This window comes from Equus przewalskii, chromosome 1 (assembly GCF_037783145.1).
Source record: "Equus przewalskii isolate Varuska chromosome 1, EquPr2, whole genome shotgun sequence".
NCBI lineage: Eukaryota > Metazoa > Chordata > Mammalia > Perissodactyla > Equidae > Equus > Equus przewalskii.
Genome location: NC_091831.1, coordinates 122,765,578 through 122,773,767, shown reverse-complemented (window position 1 = coordinate 122,773,767; position 8,190 = coordinate 122,765,578). Strand labels below are relative to the sequence as shown.

Here is an 8,190-nt window from a genome sequence, read left to right as displayed (position 1 = left end):
ACGCCGCACGCCCCGGGCTGCCCCTTTTCCTGCCGAGGCGCCCGGGCCCCTGCTCTGGCCCTGAAAACACACGCTCGCCGGTCCTGGCCCCTCCCGAAATTCTGGGAATTTCCTTTGAAGTCTGCAAGCTCCTTCGTTCCGGCACTTTCAGGGTAACTCCTGCCGCAGCGCCACGGCTCGGCGAGCGGGCGGGGGCCGAGCAGAGAGTCCGCCCCCAGCCCTGCGGCCCGTGCCGCCTTTGCTCGGGGGCGCAGCGCCACCTGCGGGCCGACCGTGGGCCCTGCTCCCGCGGAGGGTCGGGTCCATCAGCCGCACGGACGCAGGAGGCTCGATATGGCGATTGAAGACCCCGACAGCAGCAGGTCCGAAGAGCGCAGGGTTCAGCGTCAAGGAGTCCTGGGTTCCAGGCCAGCCTGGACTACTTGAACCTGGGTCACCTGTAAGCGCCACTCTGTCCACAGATGGAGGACCCTCAACATCCCTAGCTGCTGTGAGGACCACAGGCAATTGAGGTAACGTCTTTGGCAGTGCCTCCGCATCTCCCCGCATCTCTCCACTCTCCCTCTGATGCCTAGATGGCCCCTCCCCTTCCCCTCCGGAGCCTCCTCTGCCCGCCTCCCAGCACCCTGCCCCGAACCGTGACCTTTGCAACCAAGTTTAATTGCTAAGCCTCCAAGCCTCTCTGAATGCATCTCCCCAGGACAAGGACCCTTCTTCCTAAGGTGACAGTCGGCCAACACGACAGACAGAAAGGCACAATGAGCTGTATGATCACAGATCTGGGAGTCAGGAGAGTGGACTCCAGTCCGCTTAGCCAACAGTCTTGTGACTTTAGACAATTCCCTTGCCCCGCTCAGGGAAATTTCCTCAAGTTTAAAAAAGGAGAAGATCTGCTTAGATCTGACACTCCTTGATTAAAGTGCTCTTTCCAAAAGCAGTACATCCTGTGAGGAGCTCATCTCGATTCCCCCACCCCCAGGGATGGCTCCTCCTCCCTGCCCCTCCTCCTGAGTTGAATTAGTACAGAGCACCACCACAAACTCATCATCCAGACTACAGACTTCGGGAAGAGGCAGCACAGACTCTGCCCCATACATCTGAGAGTCTTCAGAGACCGCCTCTTCTCCATCCCTCCCCCACTGCAGCCTTCGCCTCCTCTGCATCCTCCCGCCCTGTCTCCTGCTTGAGCAAAGCCACTCCCCACGTGGCTGCCAGGATGGCCATCCAAAACACAGTTCTGATCAGGTCACACCCCTGCTTAACACTCTCCAGTGGCTCCCCAGAGCCTTTAAGATGAGGGCCAAGATCCATCCCCTAGGAGAGAGAGCCCTTGGCAATCTGTTCCTGCTGATGTCTCCAACATCACATCCTGTCCCTTCCCACCTTTGACCTGAGTGTCCCCATATATGAACCGTCTGGTGCCACCACACCGATTCGCATCCCTGCACGTCACTTACAGGGTCCCCTTTGCCAAGGAGGCCCCCACCTCACCACACCCTCAGACACATGGGACTCACTTCTGCTCTGGTGTCCCTTCCCCTCTCCAGCCAGGCTGTCTTCCCTCTGTGCTTCAGAGCCCCGGTGCTTACTTCTCTTGCCCCCCCCCCCCAACCACATTATATTAAAACATAATTCAGTGTTCTTCTTGTTCCAATTAGGTGTCTGTCTTCTCTAAATTGTGAACTCCTCGAGGGCTGTCTTATTCATCTCCACATAACTCAGATGGCTCCTGGGATCTCCCAGCCCACTTAGCTCTAGCTTAGATGAGCTTTGTAGCAGACACGGCTAATTGCCTACCCAATCACCATTCTCTGAGTCCTCCTTAATGATAGAACTGAGATTTTGTTCAGGGAAGCAATATGCTCAGCTAAAATTGTCTTCTTTCCCAACTCTCTTGCAGCTAAGTGTAACCATGTGATCCACACCTGGTAGAAGTCACTGGATGGAGCTTCTGGGAAAGCTTTTCAAAAGAGGATGGATTCATGCAGCTGGCCTTTTTTCTCCCCATTTTCCTTTCCTGGAACATGGGCAAGATGTCTGCAGGAGCAGTAGCTTTCATGCAACCATGAGGACAGAAGCCACACACTGAGAGCAGCAAGATAGAAGGAAGCTGGGTCCCCATGACAGCCTTGAGACACGGTACTAGCTCCTAGCTTATTTATCCCCCTCTGGGGTTTGCTCTTCCTGGCAGCTGAATGCAATCCTAACTGATACAAACACAATTTCCTCACCTCAATAAGGAGAAGTTCAGGGTCCTCCCCTACAAGATAGTCTGCCAATTCCCAGTGGGCTCACGTTCCCACAGTCACCACTGACATTAAGTTCCTTTCCATTTTTCTTTCTTCCTGGAGCCAGAAGTCACAGACCACTGACCTTCCATTTTCTCAATTTCACAGTGGGAAGTGGTTAACTGAAAATATTTTACAGTGAAGACATGGACATGCTACATTGCAGCATCTCACATTTAGTCAGACTAAAGAGTAGTAAGCCTCATTCTTAGAAGTCCTTCAGCCACTCCACCCGCCAGGAGAATATATTCTGACCACATCAATCCATGTGGTCCTGGCCTCACACCCTCTTGCCTCCTCTCTCCTCTTACCCTCTCCTCTGATCTTCCCTCCCCAGCCCTTGAAGGAGAAAAAAACAAATTCTTCTCATGTTCTCACTCATTGCAACTTAACCATCACTTGTGACTTGGACTCCCATGAGCACCCTCACCATCTGTCCCAGTGGCTTACCAAGCTATTATTCCAAAGCTATGATTCCTCTCTAACAGGAATTCTGTAATTAGAGGTTAAGATCATTAATTTTTCACTCTCACTGCATTCATCTTTCCACCATGTCCACACAACATACAGGCTCCGTGAAGGTGGGTTGAATTTACTGGGCTAAAAGGGAACCCTGAGATACACACATCCTCAGTACTCACCCACCTATTTTAAGAGGTACCATGGCCTCTGATTCAAAGGAAGAATTCTCTTGCAAGAGGTGTCAGGCCAAGTAAAAGGAAAGATTGGTGCTAAGGTCAGATGAGTGCAAGATGGGTGGCAGATAGGCCCTCAACTCTCTGTCTCTGTGCAAGCCACATTCAGTCTCCAGTCTCAGGTTTCCCATGAGGAACTCAGACTGAAGTTAGAAGGAATTTTAACTCTCATCTTAAAAAGCTAAGAATGACATGAGATCTCTTTGTAAATGGAAGATATTTTTGTATTTCTTACACCGTGCCTTTTTTTCTTCTCAAGCTGGCAAATGTTTATTTTATTAATCTTTTTAAAACACTGACTTTTGGGTGTTTTTATTACCTCTACTGTATGTTTCTTTTCTCTTTCTTCACTTATCTCTATTATCACTTTCCTTCATTTCTGCATTTATTCTAACTTCCTAAGTTTGATGCTTGGCTCATTAATTTTTAAGCTTTCTTCAAATATAAGTATTTAAGACTATACACTTGCCTATATATACTGCTTTGGCTGCATCATAATGTTTTGATGTATAATATTTTCATTAGGATTCAATTCTAAATATTTTCTAATTTCTGTTCTCATTTCTTTAACACAAGAGTTGTTGAGAAGTGGTTGTTTTTTAAATTTCCACAATAACTGAGGGTTTGTAGTTTCTTGCTGGTATGGTTGTTGATTTCTAACTTAAGTGCATTGAGATTACATCATGTAGTCTATGTGACAATAATGCTTTTGAAAATTTTGAGGCTTACTTCACAGCCTTTCTCATGATCAATTTTCGTAAATGTTCTCTGTGTGCTTGAAAAGAATATGTGTTCTATTTGAGTGCAAAAGTCAGTAAATTTCCATTAGGTCAAACTTTGTGTTGTTCAAATATTCTATATCTTTGTTAATTTTTTATCTCTTAGAAAAATCAGTTGAAAGATGAAGGTTAAAAATCTACTTTGGGGGCCGGCCCTGTGGCCAAGTGGTTAAGTTCATGTGCTCTGCTGTGGTGGCCCAGGTTTTTGCTGGTTTGGATCCTGGGTGCGGACATGGCACCACTCATCAGGCCACGCTGAGGTGGTGTCCCACACAGCACAACCAGAAGGACGTACAACTAGAATATACAGCTATGTACTGGGGGCATTTTGAGAGAAAAAGCAGAAAGCAAAAAAAAAAAAGAAGAAGATTGGCAACAGTTGTTAGCTCAGATGCCAATCTTTAAAAAAAGAAAATTTGCTTTGATTGTGAATTTGTTGATTTCTCCTCATAGTTCTGTCAATGTTTGCTTTATATATTTTAAGGCTTTTTCTTTTTAGGTTCATGTCACTTAGAATTGTTACATCTTTCTGGTAAAGAATGTTCTATCATGTAGATACTCTGCCTCTGTAGTTATGCTTTTTTCCTTAAATACTATTTTGTCTAATATTAATATCACCACACCATTTCTTTTCTTTGGCTTAGTATTTGCCTGGTATATATTTTTCCACAGTTTTACATTCAGCTTTTGTGTCATGTTTTAGGTATGTCTCTAGTAAACAGTGTATAAACTGAATTTTGCTTATTTAAAAAATAATCAACTCTGAAAATCTTAGTCTTTTACTGAGAGAGTTTAGCCACTTTATATTTTTTATGATTATTGGCATATTTTGCCTTATTTTTTCTATCTTATTTTGTACTATACTTTCATCCCACTTCTTTTCTTTCTCTTATTTAGTTTTTCTTTACTTGTCATTTTTAGGAGAGGGTTGATTTTTTTCTCATTCAGTTTTTTATCTTTATTATTTTAGTAGTTACTCCAGAAAGTTTAATGTGCATATTTAACAATCTCTAAAGCTAATCAATATCCTTACTCTTCCTCTGAATAATCTGTGGACTTTAAAATATTTAACTTGATTACTCCTCGTACTTGCAAATTATTGGGGTTTATTTTTTATCCTATTTTTCCTTTAATCAAAAAATAGGCATTATTCTTCTTTTATACAGTCAATATTTATTTATATATACACACATATTCACCACTTTCTTGGCTCCTAATTCCTTTTTGTGTGTCTTATCTGGAATCTGGGATCACAACTGAGATCACACTGCTTCTGTGGCAAGTATAGGATTTTAGAATTTCCCTTAATGAAGATTTGTTGGTTTCAACTCCCTCATTTTTTGTTTGTCTAAAAATGACTTTAATTTTCCCTTTAATTTAAAAGATACTTTTGTTGTGTGTATAATTTTAGGCTAATGATATTTTCTCTCAGCACATTTTTCTGTCTTCTGGCTTCTATTCTGCTCATAAATGTAATTACTTTGTAGGTAATCTACTTTCTGGCTGCTTTTGTAATCTTTTCTTTGTCTTTGGTGTTTTGTATTTTCACCATGATGTGTCTAGGAGTGAATTTCTTATACTGCTTGAAATTCAGAGCATCTTAGTTCTAAGGTTTGTATCTTTCAACAATTCTGGAATATTCTCAGGCACAATTTCTCTGTCTTCTCATCCTCAACTCTGAATAGAGACCACTCTCTCCTCCATGTTGCTTAACTTTTCTTTCATACTGTCCATTGCTTTTTCTCTCTGGTGTACATTCTAGTTAATTCCCTCATACCTATCTTCTAGTTCATGATTCTCTCTTCAACTGCTTCTAATCTGCTGAATCCCCCTCTGCTGAGATTTTAAGTTTCCATTGCTATCTTTCTTGTTCCTAGATGTTTTGTTTGGTTCTTTTATCATTCCTCTGGGTCTTTTTGTTTAAATCCTCTCCTTTTCCTTGCTATTTTCAAGTCTCTCTTTAATTTCTATAAATGTATTAAACATACTTTAATATTCTGTATTCATTCATTCTAATATTAAAGTCTTTTTGGGTCTGATTCTACTCTCTGTTGTTTTCTGCTGGTTCTTGCTCACCACATTTTTTCATGTCTATTTTGTGACTTCTAACTATGAGCACAAATAAAATTTTATCCATGGGAATTTTTTGAGTCTAAGGATGAAATTGTGCTTCTCCAAATAATTTATGTTTGTTTCTGTCATTGTCTGAGGTACTATAAACCTAAGACTACTTTAAACTAAATTCTCTATTTAAAAATTTTAGAGTATATAAGCAGAATGATTTTGGGCTGGAGACCTACATTAGGGCAAGCCAGTAATTATGATTTCTCAAAGAATGTTTTTTCTCTCCACTCAGTGACAAGTCTTGTCAGGCAAGGTCAAGTTTACTTATTGTCCCCTCCTGCCTGGTGGGTTTATTTCTCACTCACCTTTTCACTAGAGTCCCAGCTCTATATAAGAGTCTCTATTACACTTACCAGGCTAGGTGGGCACGAGATTTTATCTCCCACACCACATCTAGCTTTCAAAAACTGAAGCTCAAGGCTGTCTGTTCTTGGCAAATACTTTTAGGGTGAACTGGCATCTGTGGTAGCTTAACTACCTGGCTTCCCTGTTATTGTTATCATCGTTGTTATTCCTCCTTTTTCTTTTTTTTTTTTTTTTTTTTTTTTTTGGTTTCTTGATATTCCTTATTTTCTTTTCAGCTCAGGTCTTCATTTAAAAATTTTTTTTTTCAAAATTATTTATCCAGGTTTTTTTTTCATTGTTTTCTTCTAGAACCAAATTCAGGGTGTCCAGCCCACCAGAATCCCTGAAACAAAGTCTAAAAACATTTTTGGATTGTGATGGTTACCCCTAAATGAATCTGTGGTTCGTGTTATCTTCACCATCTGGATCCCACGAATACTGCAGTGATTTCATTGTCTTGCATTCATGCGCCCTTCACCTTTACCAACACAAGACCTTGTGGATGACAACAAATGACTTTTGTTTTGTCTATGTGGATCCAAGAACAGGACTAAGCTTACGGAAATAAAGGATGTTCTTCAGGTCTTCTTCTAATAGTAATAACAATGACAGCTAACTTCTACTGGGCACGTAGAACGTGCAGGCCATTATGCTAAATGCTTTTTGTGCATTCTCCCATTTAATCCCCACAACAGCCCTATGAAGTAACACAGTCATTATCATACCCATTTAAAACATAAAGAAGTCCAAGTGGTTAGGTGCATTACCCAAAGCTACCAGCCAGGCGAGGCTGAAGTTTGACCCCAGATTGTATCTAACTCAGGACCAGAGCTCTTCACCACTGTGCTGCACTATACAAGTAATGGCTCTTTGGCCGTGATGACCAACAGCCACAGAGAGCATGACAATGGTACAGGCAGGGAGGGGTGGCTGAAGGGGCCCAAAGCCTGTCCATCACAGAGCACTTTCAGTCTTCAGAAGCCCTTAAAACTAGAGATTCATGCCTGTAGGTGAAGGCATTGTATCTTTAACCCTTTACTTCTAGGAATAGCAGTGCATAATGGCTGATAATGGAAGAAGGAAAGAAAACAGTCGGGTGTTTAGCATTTACTATGTGCCAAACACTAGCCAGGTACTTCCACATCAACCCTGTGAAATGGATATTCTCACCTCATTTTGCAGATGGAGCAACTGAAGATCTAAGAGGTTAAGTGACTTACCCTGAGTGGGCCTGGGGTTCAGACCCAGAACTGTCTGATTTCAATCTCATGATCTGTCTTCTACATAGTACTGAAGATGGTCAGGCAGTGGAGTGAGGCATTAGCCCTGAAGTTGTGTGGCAGAAGAGAGAATCAGAGAGCAGGCAACTCAGTCAGAGAAGGCCAGCCGATGCCCCCAGTGCACAGATTAATGGGGAAAAGAAAGGTACTTTTGCAAAGACTGGCCTCACCTGGTCCAGTCTGTTCAACCCTGCTGTCCCTGGTGCTAAGACAGTTGGCACTCAGACCCCAGAATGGGGTTTTAGAGCTGGATCCCTTGCCAGTCCTACAGCAATAGGGACTCAGTGCTAGTGGTAAGCGGTGTGTCGATAACCCCTGGGAAGCAGCTATTTCACAGTTTCTAAGGCTCTCACTGAAGTGGACAGTAAAGTGCTGGGTTATGTAGTAGCTCTGGCACTTGAACAGTACGGGAACAGTGGTAATTATCAAGATTGTGTTAGTTGTATGGCTTTTGTTAACTGCTTTGGAAGCTTTAAAGACAATGATCTACAAAACTCTAGTTAAAGATATCAAAGAACTAAATAAATGGAGAGATATTCCATATTCATGGATAGGAAGATTCAATATTCTCAAGATGTCAGTTCTTCCCAATTTGATCTATAGATTCAATGCATTCCTAACCAAAATCCCAGCAACTTATTTTGTGCATGTCAACAAACTGATTCTAAAGTTTATATGG

General features: G+C 42.5%; 1 long non-coding RNA gene across 1 annotated transcript; it reads left to right on the top strand.

Moving 5' to 3' along the window:
- Window positions 1-264: 264 nt before the first annotated feature.
- Window positions 265-6,828, top strand: LOC139083644 (uncharacterized). The gene is made up of 3 exons (XR_011540528.1): window positions 265-512; window positions 1,901-2,139; window positions 6,541-6,828. It is a non-coding gene; the product is annotated as an uncharacterized lncRNA (long non-coding RNA).
- Window positions 6,829-8,190: the final 1,362 nt, after the last annotated feature.